Genomic DNA, 16,906 nt, shown 5'->3' with positions numbered 1-16,906 from the left:
ACTTTGAAATGATCTGTTATTGCATTTTTTTTCCTTTTAACAAATGCTTAAAAGTTTGGTCTATGCTTTTATGAGGCTGGGTTCACGGTCTCTGTTTTAACCCATGTTATTGATTTGCATTTTGCTAGGATCATGGTTGCTTTCTGAAGATCTGGCCAAGATGCTATTCTAAGCAAAAAACCCAACAATTAATTCTTTTTAATCCCATTTACCCAAAACACTCTAAGAGATTATTTCCCTAATACCCAATTAATTCTTTTTATGCTTTTTAACTTATTTTTGGACTTTTTTTTCCCTCTCCTTCTTTCTCACTTAGAGAGAGAAATCATCCTCCACCTTGCCGGACTTCGGTGACCAGTGGCCGGCCGCCGACCAGTGACCGGTGACGTGAATCAGGCAACTGATGACAGGAATCCGGCTACCGAACTGGTGTCGGGATTCCGGTGTCTGAATTTATTGCCCCCTAATAATACCCAGTAACCATATTATTGCCCCTCAGTAATAATATTATTGCCCCCCAATACTCATATTATTACCTCCCAAAATCATATTATTGCCTCCAATAATCATATTATTGTCATCCAGTGAATTGTATAAACTCCCAAAACCAAAATGAATACACTACAGGCACAATTGATCATATTATTGCCTCATAATAATCATATTATTGCCCCAATAATCATATTATTACCCTTAAATAATCATTATTATTGCCCTCAAGTGAACCAAAATGAATACATTACAGATACAAAAAAAAAAACTCTTGGCACCCACTGGAGTGTGAGGCCGATGCAGGAGTGGTTGGGGCGTGTTTTAGGGTGACAGCGACGTTGGAGCGGAGTCAGATCGGCGTTGGGGCTGAGTTGTTGCAATGGGCCTTGGATCGTTGGATCTATGGTTTGGGTGACGGCGACGGCGACGCCGGAGGTGGATCGATCGAGTTGTTGGCCCGAAGCCTAAGGTGGGGCGCCGGAGCAGCCATGGCAGAGAGGTCTGGTTTGATAAAGAGAGAGATAGTCTGTTTTGGGTGACGGCGGCGCTCGAAGGTTCAATTTGAATCCGGATGCAATGCTCCGATCTTAGGGCTGGCTTGGGGGACCTGGCGGTGTTGACTTGATGGAGGTGTTGGCCCGAAGCAGGAGCAGCCATGGCGCAGAGAGAGAGAGAGAGAGAGAGAGAGAGAGAGGAGAGAGAGAGAGAGAGAGAGAGAGAGAGAGAGAGAGAAGAGAGAGAGAGAGAGAGAGAGAGAGAGGAGAGAGAGAGAGAGAGAGAGAGAGAAAGAGAGAGAGAGAGAGAGAGAGAGAGAGAGAGAGAGAGGGCAATACTGTCAAACACTTAATGAGGTTAAAAAACTCTTAATGGAGTAAGTTGACAATTTTTAGTCTAAAATTGGATAAGTGGTCACGGCCTCTATCTCCTTATTAATTTAGCTTGGTTGCTTCAATTTAATTACATTTATGCTACCTTGAAATAGTGGCATTGACTAATTCTCTGTTACGTAACTAAATTCCACCATTTTTAATAGGGGAGGATTCAGTGCACCGACGTGCACTTGCACCAACATAAATAGATGGTTAGATTATATTAAATACACTCTTAGATTATTAATAAAAATATTAATTATAAATATCAAGAGTTGAGATCATCTTATAAGTGTTGGGTCATTTACATCCTAGTGGAGTGGTGGGAAGGGACAACAGAAGGTCGACGGCTAAGTGGATCTTCCACCTCGTGGTAGGCTGAAGATCAATATAGATGGAGCGTTCAAGAGCACTAGTGAAGCTGGTGGAGTTGGAGTGGCTGTCCGGGATGAGCAGGGCAGATTCAACGGAGCATGGTCAAGATCCCTTTCTAACCTAGCTATGCTCAGCCTATCACAGTGAAGCAGAGGCCTGCAGGCTAGGGCAGGTTTGTTGATGGCTATTCATCAGGGTTGGAGGCATGTCGAGCTTGAAAGCGACTGTTCCTCCCTTGTTGAAGCTCTTAATCATCTAGTTGAGGACTATTATGAGGTGAGTCGTATTCCAGAGGATTGTAAGAAGTATATGCAAGCTTTTTATTTTATTAGTGTACGGCATATCTAGCATGAAGTAAATAATGTGGCCAATAGAGTGGCACATTTTGCTACCTTTGATCATGTTGTGGATCTTTTTTTAGTTGAGGCCCTGATTTCATTCAGGATGTCCTCTATGAGGATAATTGTAACGGAACTATACATGCTCGGGGTATAGGTATTACGTCCCCCTCCATGCGGCAAAATATAAGTAATAATAACTTGGGCGTGGGGATGAGCACCCAGCCTGACTGGGTTCCAAACCCCTTTATTTCCAAAAAAAAAAAAAATTTGTTGATGTGGATCAAATAATTAAGAACTACATTTAATGTGTTGGCAATAACATAGATTGTTCACCCATGGGGTTTGGTCCAGTGGTAGCAAGCTGGCCCTGCATGTTGGGCGAACGCTACAATGATACTCTTGGTAGAAAGGAGGTCACTGGTTCGATCATCCGCATGTGAAAAACACTCTATGGGGATGGATCTTACCCATGTTGCTCTCGGCTCTGGAGTGGTAGTCCCACCCGACCACCATTTATATCCAAAAAATAACATAGATTGTTCATTCAGTGGTCAACCACCGAACTAACCAATTATCTGGTTATTCCTACCTACATTAATTCATATACTTCCCAGCTGTTGTATCCCAATGAATTATTAGTGTCGTTATCTTCTTCTTTGCTGTGATTTAATTATGATTTAGAGCTAGTGGTAGTGTTGTATATCTGACTAATAATTCATCCAACTGGGTTTGACAAAAAATTCAGAATTGTAAGGTTCTAGGTTAAATGGTTTAACTGAGATTTGTTAGTTTATCATTATAGAATACTCAAACTATCACTATTGACGAAGAAACAAGTAAAGTAAATCAAAAGTGAAATCACAACTTCAACAATGAGGGACCAAACATGTCAGCTCGGAGCTTCAGCTTTGATTAGTCTGAGCTGGGTTTCTGGCGTCGTACGTGCTGATAGAAGAAGAAACGAGAAACTCTACTCCCTTATGTTATAGGCAGTCTACCAATGCAGGCTTAGCCTTCACTTTCTCGTTATTGTCCTGGTCCTCTAACTTGTACTTCTCTGCTTCCTTGATCATGCTCTCAATTTCCACTCTAGATAACCCCCCTCTGTAATTCAGTAATTGGAATTAATTGTGATCTTATATATTCTTAAGATGGTGTCGTTTTTCCTCATCGGAGATGATCAAAATTCCATTGGCATCGATCTCGAAGAAAATAATGAATTGAGGTTTTCCTTTTGGACCAGGAGGGATTCCATTAAGCTCAAATAGACCCAACAATTTGTTTTTTTCTGCTCTTGTTTCTACGCCCCATACACATGAACTATCAAACCGATTTGGTTTTTTTAATACAGTTGTGGCCATTTTAGTTTTTTTGGTGGGAATGGTAGTGTTTCTTGGGACATAAACTCTATATTCTCCTGTGTAACGCATACAACCAAGGGAATGTGGAGTTACATCCAACAAGAGTAAGTCTTGAACCTTCTCGATGCCACCACGCAAAACTGCAGCCTGTAAGGCAGCACCATATGCAATTGCTTCGTCAGGATTGATGCTCTTGCAAAGCTCCTTACCATTAAAGAAATCTTGCAATAGTTGTTGTCCCTTGGGAATTCTAGTAGATCCACCAACAAGAACAATATCATCAACAATTTTCCTATCACTTTTAGCATCCCTCACACAATTCTCCACAGTCTCCATACATTTTCTAAAGAGATCCATGTTGAGCTCTTCAAATTTTGCTCTTGTTATTTTGGAATGGAAGTTGATACCCTCGAATAATGAATCAATCTCAATGGTGGTTTCAGCAGTTGAAGAAAGAGTCCTTTTTGCTCTCTCACAAATGTTCTCAATCTTCTCAGTGCTTTGGGGTCATTGCTGATGTCCTTCCTGTGTTTCTTCTCGAACTCTTGCACAAAATGGTTCACCATTCTATTGTCAAAGTCTTCTCCCCCAAGATGTGTATCTCCGGCAGTAGTTTTTACCTAAAAAATCTCATCTTCAATTTTAAGAAGGGAAACATCAAAAGTACCACCACCAAGATCGAAAATGAGAACAATTTTACCACCGATAGTCTTGGCCTTTTTGTCAAGACTCAAGACCATATGCAATAGCTGCGGCTGTTGGCTCATTAAGAATACGCATCACATTCATGCCTGCAATCACCCCAGCATCTTTTGTAGCCTGTCGTTGAGAGTCATTGAAGTATGCTGGTACAGTTAAAACAACATTCTTTATTGTTAGTCCAAGATAGGCCTCTGCAATTTCGCGCATCTTATGGAGAACCATTGAAGATATCTCCTCAGCGGCAAATTGTTTCTTTTCATTCTTGTAGTTGATCATAATCATAGGCTTGTCACCCACACCACGAACCTTGAAAGGCCATAATTTCATATCACTCTTAACACATGCATCACTAAATTTCCTGCCAATCAATCGCTTTGCATCTGAAAAATTGCAAACAAAACATACTTCATTAATTATGAATTGACACAGTTAAGAAATTGTAAACAGAAGCATCACTGGTAGTGTTACAAAACCGTAAAAGATGTTTAAATAAAAGTTGAACTACAAAGTATGGAGTGGTTAGAATCTAGCTAGCTAGCTGCTAATGACAGGTACGTAGTTAGATTGGTTTGAACTTTGGTACTCCCTGAAACCCTTACACGTTTGAAACTTCATATATAGAGGTCATCTAATTGTTAGCCAAGAAACCAAAAAGTTCATCAACTTCATAGGTAACATAGAATAACTAAACAATGTATATACAAATTAAAGACAGCATCATTCAAATTAATACGACACCAGCCATGTTGATTAATTATATATGGAGACAATGAGTAAATTGATCACGTACCAAAAACAGTGTTGATAGGGTTGATGGTGACTTGGTTCTTGGCAGCATCACCGATCAAACGGCCAATATTGGTAAAAGCAACATACGATGCTGTCGTTCTGTTGCCCTGATCATTGGCTATGATCTCAACGCGATCGTGTTGCCAAACTCCAACCCATGAATAAGTTGTTCCGAGATCGATGCCGATAGCTGGACCCTCGCCTTTGTTAGGGAAATTAATCCCTCCGCCACTCAAGTACTAGAAGTAGAGATAGAAAGAAGAAATAACCAAGCCAAGAAGACAACAAGATTTAACGAGGTTCGGCCTATATCCTTGCCTACGTCCTCGGAGAGTTTCACCTTCACTAATGAGAGAATTACACAAGTACAATATTACACCGCTCAAGTTTATGCCCAACCCAAGCCCTTGTATCCAATAGGATACCCCTTGTACACCCTCTCTCAACCTAGAAGATCACTCTACCCCAAGAGCTATTCACACTCTTGAACACAACTCACTTTGCTTCTATACACAAAGACCCTTAGAGTTGCTCTAGACCTCTCCTCTACTTGCCTCCACACAAGCTTCATATATTTATACCATTGATAGAAGTCTCTAGACTCACTTCATCAATGCTCCTACATGAATCAACCACCAATCTCCCACATTAACTCCCTAGGAAGACTAAAAAAAGGTCAATACATGAATTTAACCATGCATGTATTCCCAATGCATCAACTTGACCATGCATTTATACCCAATGCATGCACTTGACCATGCACCAATTTTCCATGCATAAGTTGTCACCTTGAATGCACAAACAATTAATATCATGCATTCATGCCATGCAAAATATCTCCACCAAGGAGGGATAGGCACCAAACCCAACAATCTCCCCCTCCCGACTTTGGTGGAGAGCTTCGCACCACCACTTCAATCCTTGAAGTCATCTCGATCCGAGACACAACTTGTTATACCCACAAGCATTTCATTGGCCTTCTAGTTGCGCAGTTACACATAATCAGAGTCAATTGCATTTGTCCTAACTCCCCCTGATTCAATCGGCCAATACCATGTGTAACTGCCCCGAGACAACTATCACTTGTTGACTTTGAAGAGGGACCTCGACTTGACCCCTTTCCTAGCAGGATTTACCTTCTCACCATAGTCTGAAACATGGAAACTTGTAACTGGAGTCTCTGCTATACTCACAAACGAGACCCGCTTCAGGTACTTGCATCCTTGTGCACTCCGTTTCCCTTCAACCTTCGAGGTCTCAGTTTTTCCTATCAGACGGAACATACTTCCACACTTTTCTCCCTTCATTAGGACCATGCAGCCACGTGATATTTTCATAGCTCCCTGATTACAAGCATTTATATGCATGTAATTGTATCTAAAACACTAGAAATAAGCTAATCCTTGAGCCAATTATAATGTAATTAATCCAATTTTATTTATTGTGTAGGAAATAAGTGGAGTTACAGAAACGAGAAGAAATTACGCGAAAATGAGAGCAATTCGTGACTTTCGACAAAAGGACAAAATTATGGATGCCTTAATTAACCAATTAAGCATGGTTTAATTAATCAATGAAGTATTGGTTAATTAGCTACTTAATTCAACATGCATGCACGTTTGGTACCATTAATTGGTATGACCAATTAGGAGCTGACATGTGGCATTGAGCATTCAAATTATGCAAAGACTAATCACGTGGGATGCGATCAGAAGCATTTTTTTTTCTTTTCTTTGTCTTGACTTTGAAAACGCACCGCATCGTCCCAGACCCCTTATCCTTTTCTCTTCTATCACAAGCAGTGGCCACGACAATTAATATAAATACCCTCTTCATCTTATTCTTTGTTGGGGGGAGAACAGTAGCCGCAGCACACCTAAAACAGAGGCAGCCCCTTTGGGCTGCTCTCTTTCCCATTCTCCTTCTCCATTTTTCATAATAGTTTTAGTTTTCTTTTGGGTATTCATAGAATTTCTCACACAAAGCTTCAAGGTTCTATCAAATGGCTCAACCTCTACAAGATTCAAGATTTGGGTAATTGTGGGAGTTATAATTCAAGAGTAGTCATGTTGGCTTTCTAGCTAATTGTGGCTATCATTGTTTTCTCCTACACTTCTCTTTTCTTTTCTCTTTGAATTTTGTAGTTTTGATGTCTATAATTATGGGTTGTGAGTAATTTTCTTGTTGGGTTTTAGGGTTGTGTCCCTAACCCAAAATTTGTGTAAAAGATGTTTAATTTAATGTAATGATGCAATTTTCATATGATGGATGTTTATATCTATTTTTGTTGGGTTAAAATGCATGTCTAGGAGCCTAGTCAACTCTAGGGTGTGTATTTTGAGCATGTCTAGGATGGAGTTAGGGGCTTGACTCCTTCTAATTCCTAAGCTAGAAACCTTCAATTTCGTATTCGAGGGGTTATAAGCATGGTGATTTACACCCGTTGCGTGATTGCGAGGGCGGGTCGCTTAGTAGTCTAATTCCTCGATCTCTACGCCTCTTGATGTGAATTAGTGACCCTTGAACCGGCTCTAATTCATGCCAAGTGAGTCCCTACGGCCCTTGAACCGGAGTAGGAATACCATGAAAGGGAATTTAGGTCCTTGAGCCTTGAACCGCCCTGGATACGACTACCGCCAAAATAGGAAATATGCATCTACATTAGATTAGCTTCCGACACATGAAATTTGGTAAAGGAACCTCCCTAGCTAGCACCCGACATTCCCATTTATTTGGTTACACTTTTATTAATTTCTTTGCATTTTTATTAATTGCTTTACGTTCATTATCTTTTTGTTAATCTAAAATCAACCCTCAAGCATTAAACTTTTCCACTCATTTGTGCATATCCATCACTAGGTTCTTAGTTTTGATTAGGCTTTGGTGAAAACCAAAACCGAGCATTGCTAGGGCTTGGTGCCTTAGATTAGCATTTTTATTTATTTTCTTTTTCTTTTCTTTGTTTGCTAAGTGTCTTTATTTCCGATTACCCAAGGATTGTGGGTTAGCCACTAATCCCCGTGGTACGATAAACTTTGGGCATTATATTTCCCTATCTTGACAATGATACGTACGCTTGCGTAAAGGTGTATCCAAGTCACTCCCCCTGCTGAAGAAACCCTGCAGCCCTTGGAGTCTAACTGGCTCAATGATATTAAATTTCTTCGAAACCTTGGGACGTACACAACATCACCCAAAGTGCGAACCGCTCCATCAAACATCTTGATCTTCACCATTCCAACACCCATGACACGACGCCTTGTGCCATCACCCCAAGTCACAAATCCTTGGACTTCTTGGAAGGTATCAAAATATTCTCTCCTGGAGCAAAGATGATGAGAAGAACCAGTATCCAATATCCAATTACGTTGAGAACAAGTGTAATTACCTTTGGAGACTATGAGAAATTCTCCAAAATCATTTGAAACCTGTGCTATACCAACCAAGGAGCAATCTGAGCCCTTATCATCCTTCTCTTTCAACAACGGACAATCCGGCTTTATGTGTCCCCACTCCTTGCACTTGTAGCATTGCTTGCCCTTTCCCCTGCCCCTGGATTTAGACATGCTATGTCCACTAGATCCCTTGGTAGTTGACCTTCCCCTTTGATTCTGATCATGAGCAACAAAGACGGAAACTTGGGAATCATCGGCTTTCCTCCGCTTCTCGTGAGTTAAGAGAGTCGATTCCACCTCCTTCATCTTTAATGTATCCTTACCATACAAGATTGTAGTGATGATATTCTCATACGAATCGGGAAGCGAGGTAAGAAGTAGAAGGGCTTGATCTTCTTCCTCAATCTTTACATCAACTTTTGCTAGTTGATCTACCAATCCTCTGAACACATTCATGTGCTCCATGAGACTCGCACCTTCTCCCATCTTGAGCTTGTAGAGATCCCGCTTTAGATTCAACTTCGTCTGCAAGCCTTTCCCAAGATGAAGCTTCTCTATTTTCTCCCAAAGCTCAGGTGCCGAATCTACATTATTAACATTATTGATAATATTGTCAGCAATATAAAGCCTAATAGTGCTAACACACCTGGACTCCAACTCGTCCCAATCTTCATTTGACATCTTCTCCGGCTTCGCATCCTTTCCCTTCAAAGGTTTTGCAAGACCTTGTTGAGCTAGGATGTCCTTCACCCTCCTTTGCCATAGTGTGAAATTTCCCTTTCCATCAAACTGCTCCACCTTGAAATGTGAGACACTAGAACTTGCCATGACTAACAGCCCATGACCGATAAGCCGAAGCTCTGATACCACTTGTTAGGGAAATTAGTCCCTCCGCCACTCAAGTACTAGAAGTAGAGATAGAAAGAAGAAATAACCAAGCCAAGAAGACAACAAGATTTAACGAGGTTCGGCCTATATCCTTGCCTACGTCCTCGGAGAGTTTCACCTTCACTAATGAGAGAATTACACAAGTACAAGATTACACCGCTCAAGTTTATGCCCAACCCAAGCCCTTGTATCCAATAGGATACCCCTTGTACACCCTCTCTCAACCTAGAAGATCACTCTACCCCAAGAGCTATTCACACTCTTGAACACAACTCACTTTGCTTCTATACACAAAGACCCTTAGAGTTGCTCTAGACCTCTCCTCTACTTGCCTCCACACAAGCTTCATATATTTATACCATTGATAGAAGTCTCTAGACTCACTTCATCAATGCTCCTTCATGAATCAACCACCTATCTCCCACATTAACTCCCTAGGAAGACTAAAAAAAGGTCAATACATGAATTTAACCATGCATGTATTCCCAATGCATCAACTTGACCATGCATTTATACCCAATGCATGCACTTGACCATGCACCAATTTTCCATGCATAAGTTGTCACCTTGAATGCACAAACAATTAATATCATGCATTCATGCCATGCAAAATATCTCCACCAAGGAGGGATAGGCACCAAACCCAACACTTCACCGCTAATGCCATTATTAATTCATCGCAGGTAAATAGCTTGCCGGCGTGAATACGTGCCTACAGACTCAATCTTAATTGATAATGGCTCTGATCGATCCGTAGTATATATGGTGACAGATTGAGCATTCATTGTTCAGCTAGGAGATGCATCCCTAGCAATATTAGGAATTTATTTTATATTTTATATTCAAACCAATCCTTGCCTGACTAGAAATCAAATAACCCAAAGGAAGTCTCCTCTGGCCAATGATTTTTGGGCTCTATGCCGACTTGTTGCCTGGCCTCTCTCGCTCTTTGATTTTCTTCCCCGGGGCCTCTTTCACACGCTTGCTTAGACGCTCCTCTCTAACGCGTCAATCAAATTAGCCAAACCCAACAAAACCCGGACATTCTCTTTGAGTTTGTGGGTCTAATCGGTGTGGGTATGGGCTTTTCATCTATAAAGGACAAGGAGGTTCAAAGGAATCTGACTCTACTTACACATTCCTTTTTGCAATCTAGGCTTTGCAATTTAATATCTCTTGATTTCTTTCTTCTCGCTATGAATCATGATGAGATGGTTGGAATCATTCTCCCAGGAATAAGGAAGTGAAGATTATACCTTCTGGATTCTAGAGATCGGTAAGCTTGGTTGTAAATATACTTTTTGGTATTTCTTTCTCATAGTTGTTTAGGGTTGTAATTTGTTGAAGTTGGTATTAGATGGTTCCTTGAGGCTGAATCGAAGAAGCACCAGTCTTTGTTATACTGTGTTTTATAGGCTTTATCTGTAGAAAGAGGCTGGAGGCCTGGAAGTAGAATGAAGAACAAGGGGATATCTACTTCATGGATGCTGAGATTTATAAATTCTTAGTCATTATAAATTTATAATACATCCTGGGCTGAATTTTGGTTTAATTGTGTTGGTACTAAAATTAACATACAAGGTTTCTGCTTAAGTTGTGTTGTGGCTGCACCAGCACCTACTGGTTCATACATCTCCGCCAAAGCCTCTGGTACTTTTATAGATGATGTTATGGCACTCTTATTTGATAAGAAAACAATAATTCTCTCTCACTTCCCAGTTTTGCAATACTGTGGAGTTGTGCTTTCTGTTCTGTTTTAAGATAGGGCTTGATCTCTTTTTAGCATATAATTGACGTTTTGCTTGTGGCCATGTTCTGACTTATTGTTTAAGTTGTGGGTTTATGGTCTTTATTTTCTTCTTTCTTTTCTGATTTTTTTTTTCTTTCCATCTAATCTGTTGCTTCTGCAACAACTTTGAAAATGATCTGTTATTGCATTTTTTTTCCTTTTAACAAATGCTTAAAAGTTTGGTCTATGCTTTTATGAGGCTGGGTTCACGGTCTCTGTTTTAACCCATGTTATTGATTTGCATTTTGCTAGGATCATGGTTGCTTTCTGAAGATCTGGCCAAGATGCTATTCTAAGCAAAAAACCCAACAATTAATTCTTTTTAATCCCATTTACCCAAAACACTCTAAGAGATTATTTCCCTAATACCCAATTAATTCTTTTTTATGCTTTTTAACTTATTTTTGGGACTTTTTTTTCCCTCTCCTTCTTTCTCACTTAGAGAGAGAAATCATCCTCCACCTTGCCGGACTTCGGTGACCAGTGGCCGGCCGCCGACCAGTGACCGGTGACGTGAATCAGGCAACTGATGACAGGAATCCGGCTACCGAACTGGTGTCGGGATTCCGGTGTCTGAATTTATTGCCCCCTAATAATACCCAGTAACCATATTATTGCCCCTCAGTAATAATATTATTGCCCCCCAATACTCATATTATTACCTCCCAAAAATCATATTATTGCCTCCAATAATCATATTATTGTCATCCAGTGAATTGTATAAACTCCCAAAACCAAAATGAATACACTACAGGCACAATTGATCATATTATTGCCTCATAATAATCATATTATTGCCCCAATAATCATATTATTACCCTTAAATAATCATTATTATTGCCCTCAAGTGAACCAAAATGAATACATTACAGATACAAAAAAAAAACTCTTGGCACCCACTGGAGTGTGAGGCCGATGCAGGAGTGGTTGGGGCGTGTTTTAGGGTGACAGCGACGTTGGAGCGGAGTCAGATCGGCGTTGGGGCTGAGTTGTTGCAATGGGCCTTGGATCGTTGGATCTATGGTTTGGGTGACGGCGACGGCGACGCCGGAGGTGGATCGATCGAGTTGTTGGCCCGAAGCCTAAGGTGGGGCGCCGGAGCAGCCATGGCAGAGAGAGTCTGGTTTGATAAAGAGAGAGATAGTCTGTTTTGGGTGACGGCGGCGCTCGAAGGTTCAATTTGAATCCGGATGCAATGCTCCGATCTTAGGGCTGGCTTGGGGGACCTGGCGGTGTTGACTTGATGGAGGTGTTGGCCCGAAGCAGGAGCAGCCATGGCGCAGAGAGAGAGAGAGAGAGAGAGAGAGAGAGAGAGAGAGAGAGAGAGAGAGAGAGAGAGAGAGAGAGAGAGAAAGAGAGAGAGAGAGAGAGAGAGAGAGAGAGAGAGAGAGAGGGCAATACTGTCAAACACTTAATGAGGTTAAAAACTCTTAATGGAGTAAGTTGACAATTTTTAGTCTAAAATTGGATAAGTGGTCACGGCCTCTATCTCCTTATTAATTTAGCTTGGTTGCTTCAATTTAATTACATTTATGCTACCTTGAAAATAGTGGCATTGACTAATTCTCTGTTACGTAACTAAATTCCACCATTTTTAATAGGGGGAGGATTCAGTGCACCGACGTGCACTTGCACCAACATAAATAGATGGTTAGATTATATTAAATACACTCTTAGATTATTAATAAAAATATTAATTATAAATATCAAGAGTTGAGATCATCTTATAAGTGTTGGGTTATTTACACCGTCGGTGCATAGAATAATTTCCGTTTTTAATAAACAATTTTCGTTTGGACATATTTCTGAAACATTGTGGCAACTTGCCAATAAAGGACATGTGGAGAATTCAAGCTGTAGAATGAATGGCAAAATTTCTCCACCATAAACATTATATCGGAGATCTTATAAAAATTGCTTGCAACTTGATGAGCCTGAGCTCTTAAATACACTAGATACTACCCCCGCGCGATGCTGCGGGTTTGCATTTGCCCCTAAATTTTGTATTTAGTACAGTCGCATTCATAAGGTAAGAAACACTAACTTAACTTAAAATGTTATCATTTTACACATTACAAAAGCTGGAGTTTTGACTAGACTTGCAATCACATATTCCAAAAAAATTGATGTTTTGGGCAGAAGCTGGGGTATTTTAACCAACATTTGTTCAAAAAAATTGCAAAGGTGGTTAGTTGTCATCAAAATAATCTACATGAGTTCTTTGGAGGTATTTGTCTGTTGTTAGTGCTTCATCCGTGTTGATGAGAAGCTCATTTGTTCCTGATTCCGGTGGGCTGCCATTGAAAAATTGGGTAGTCAGATAAGAAAAAGTTGAATGGAGCTGCATTTTCTGTTCAGATGATAATCCAATGAAAAACCATGAAGGTTAAGCAACAACTACGAAGCTGATAACAACCATGCAAGTTAAGGAATAACTATGAAGCTGACAGGAATTTTCTGGCTGAAATTTAATTGATGCCCATCAGTCTTTGTGCAAATGGAAACCCCTATCCTAAAATAAAAAAATAAAAAAATAAAATTTCCTATCCATAACAAAGATTCTTGAGCAGTGATCTATAAAAATTCAAAGTTGGTTTGATGCCTTCAAGAAAATCTAAGTACAGCAAAGATGTGCAGTCTGTAGGGGGATTAAAAGATCGCAAGATAACACAATGATTATATGTAACAGGCACAGATGTAGAATTAAAGCAATAAAATCACAAAAACATAGAAAATGAAGTTTCAATTCCTGACCTGGAATTAGAAAGATTAACAATTATCAAAATCAATGAGGAGGTTATAACTTCTGTTCCTTCTGAAGAAGAAGAAGCAGCAAAATCTCGAACCGGAAAGACAGGAAAGCAGTGTTACTTTTCTAGCAGCTTCCCTTCCTTCACATTGTCTTTAGAAACCTAGATATTGTAAAATTGAATACATCATCAAACAGAAAGGAAAGAGCTAGAAGAGATATACATCATAATAAAAGGGCAGCAACATTAATATGTCAACATTGCTAAGGTAGCCATTAGATCAGTGTAAAAATTTGATCGTTTTAAATTTCAAAAGCCACCACAATATCAACCTTTTTTACGAAATAACTAAACATTGATTCTAGATATGATGATATCATGGTATCATAAACAGTTAACAACATATTGATTCCTAATTTCTCCATAATGTTATCATCAGCCATCAATATTTTTGTTCTCATTGGCAGCATTAGAGAATTTGGAACTGTGACATAATATCTTAAATGCCTCAACCTCATCTGTCGAATGTAAACGTGGGATATCTCTCTGGTTTTTATTTTGGTGTTTACTATGATTGGACTGTTGTTACATATGGTTTTACAGAAAGCAAATTAGTATTTTGGCAATCATTAGTTTTAACAATTTCAATTGAACATGGCATGAATTTCGATTAGTTTTACTAATACCTAGTTCAAAATTTCATTATATTTTATAAGATAAACTGTAGCATCAGGAACTAAGGATTCTGCCTATCCAAAAATCAACAACCACGACATATCAACTCAGCAAAGAATCAGAGAAGAATTCTTTGTTTGTCACATGACCGGTGTTGTTAAAATCACTGAAGGTTAAAACCACATAATGGTGTTTTTAGAGACAAATTATTAACCCAATTTTGCAACTTCAAGGCCATTTCTAGATAAGTAGTAACTGTCTATTGGACCCTAAACAGATTGCATATATATATACACACACACACACACACACACACACACACACACATACATATTGACTCTAAACCAAAGTCTGAATTTCTTTCTTGAATTCAAGTACAACAGCTAGATCAACAATGAATACCCCTACAGCTTTAGGCAAACAAAACAATATGCTCGCAACATATCAAGAACTTACATTCATGGCTTAGACTTTTCTGTCACTTAATCTACCCTCAGCTTTCAGAAGATCAAAACTTTATTGTATTTTAGAGACAAACAATAGAACCAAGGATCTTAGAATCAAAAGAATTCTTTGTTTCTCATAGGGTGCTGCTAGATACAAAATAGATTTGCGAACCCAAAAGCATAAAAGACAGCAAAAAAAACAAAAACAAAAAACAAATCATAAAAGGCATTAAATTTTATCAACCTCAACCAATTCCATAAATTAAACTTTGACACCAAACTTCCTTTCATTCAAGCTGATGAAATGAACCCGAAAATTCAGTAAACCAAAAAGAAAAAAAAACAGCCATGAACAAACACATTACCAATTACTGAACAACAAAAAAAGTTGAATCAAATTCAAAACCAAACCTTGTCTCTATTCTTCCTGTCCAAACACCTCCCTGTAAGTGTGTCAAAACAGCCTGGCTTTCCCAACTTCTTGAATCTAAGCAACCCCCAAGCACAAATTAAAGAGAAAACCACATATCAGACATTCAAAGCCTAAAGACAGATAAAGAAAGATAAATACTAACCACAACAATAACCAAAGAAGAGATAAAAGTCCCACAACGTCTGAGCAAAATAAAACAAACACAGAAAATTCAAAACAATGAGGAGAAAGGAAGACCTGAAATTTGCAAAACTAAGTCTCTTCGCTTCTTGAAGATGCCCCAAACTGAACTAATTCCCTAACTGTCCCCGCTGTTTCTCAAAAATAATAGAAAGCAAATTCCAGTCTTGAGAAATAAAATGAGAATCCAGATTCCAAATATTTGTATAAGTACAGACATGTATCCACACTAAATATTCATTGTCCTCATATGTATATAAACGCAGACAGACATGTATCCACACTAAATATTCATTGTCCTCAAATGTACATAAACGCAGACAGGCAGATATATGAACAACAAAACAGAGTTAACAAAGTAATGACTATTAAAGTTGGAGAAGCTGGAATTTGGCATTGGAAAACACCTCTCTCTCTCTCTCTCTCTCTCTCTCTCTCTCTCTCTCGACCTTTATCAATCCAGCTTATATTTATTCAATAAGAGAATTCAAAACAATCAGTAAATAGTACAACCCAAAATCTTGAGTTTTCTCTCTGTTAAAAGCAAATTTTCAAAGCAATATAGCAAATTTTCACCCAAAACCCCAAACCTAAACGAAAAAAATTAATCTTTAAACACTGCCTCCACAAATTTGCCTACTTTCGAATATTTATAACCATCATGTTCTTATCTTTCCCAAAATTCTCATTCATTAAAAACCCTAAAAGATAACAATTTAGAAATTACAAACACAATAGAGCAAAAGATTCATATGTCTCTCAATTTTCTCATCAAGAAAACAAACAGAACATAATGAGAGAATGACAAACCCCCAGAATTCCTCAACAGTAGAGAAGGTGTAGATTGGGCGAATAGAGCTGCCCCAATCCTCTTGCTTGGACTTGGCGTTCTCGTCTTGCATTGATTTAGGGTTCGACTCCGTCTTGCTCTGATCTTCTGAAGCTGAAGTCTTGGTTGCATCTTCCAGCGTCAAATCAGCTGTTTGGTTTAGGAGGAAGAGAGGAAAAACTCGGTCTAGGTGCTCTGGGAGGAAGAGGGGGGAAATATTGGTCAGTGGCAGATCCGTAACAAAATTTCAAATGAGGGCAAAATGATCTTTTCACCCATGAATGAACAGTAACCCCGAATGAACAGTTAACTCATCTTTTATATATGTATAATATCTCTCCATGGTGTTATGAATGGACTTTGGCCAAATACTGTTGAAAAGTATTGAAAGAAGTGCCAACAAAGTTTTTCTAGTTGACTTTCACATCCCTTTTTGGTGTTTGGGAGGTGTGCTGATATGTTTAGTTTTACCTAGTTACTATTATTGTTCCAAAATTCTTGACACCCTGTTAAGTTGTATGAACCCAATGCTTGAGTTTCATGCTTTGTAGCGGTACCTCAAAGCAGTTTTGGTTCGCAAAGGATACTTTAA

At 39.2% G+C, this 16,906-nt stretch overlaps 1 long non-coding RNA gene and 1 pseudogene across 2 annotated transcripts; both read right to left on the bottom strand.

The window, feature by feature from the left end:
* Nucleotides 1-2,884: 2,884 nt before the first annotated feature.
* Nucleotides 2,885-5,078, bottom strand: LOC112169486 (annotated as a pseudogene).
* A 7,948-nt stretch (nt 5,079-13,026) lies between these two features.
* Nucleotides 13,027-16,627, bottom strand: LOC112174243. Of its 2 annotated transcripts, none has more exons than XR_005801989.1 (4): nt 16,296-16,627; nt 15,284-15,359; nt 13,756-13,913; nt 13,027-13,295 (listed from the first exon to the last, which is right to left on the bottom strand). It is a non-coding gene; the product is annotated as an uncharacterized LOC112174243 (long non-coding RNA). The 2 variants fall into 2 exon arrangements; XR_005801990.1 differs by lacking the exon at nt 16,296-16,627 and adding an exon at nt 15,543-15,619.
* Nucleotides 16,628-16,906: the final 279 nt, after the last annotated feature.

Source organism: Rosa chinensis, chromosome 6 (assembly GCF_002994745.2).
Source record: "Rosa chinensis cultivar Old Blush chromosome 6, RchiOBHm-V2, whole genome shotgun sequence".
NCBI classification, from domain to species: Eukaryota; Viridiplantae; Streptophyta; class Magnoliopsida; order Rosales; family Rosaceae; genus Rosa; species Rosa chinensis.
The sequence above is the reverse complement of the archived record's forward strand: the minus strand, read 5'-3'. Positions and strand labels throughout refer to the sequence as shown.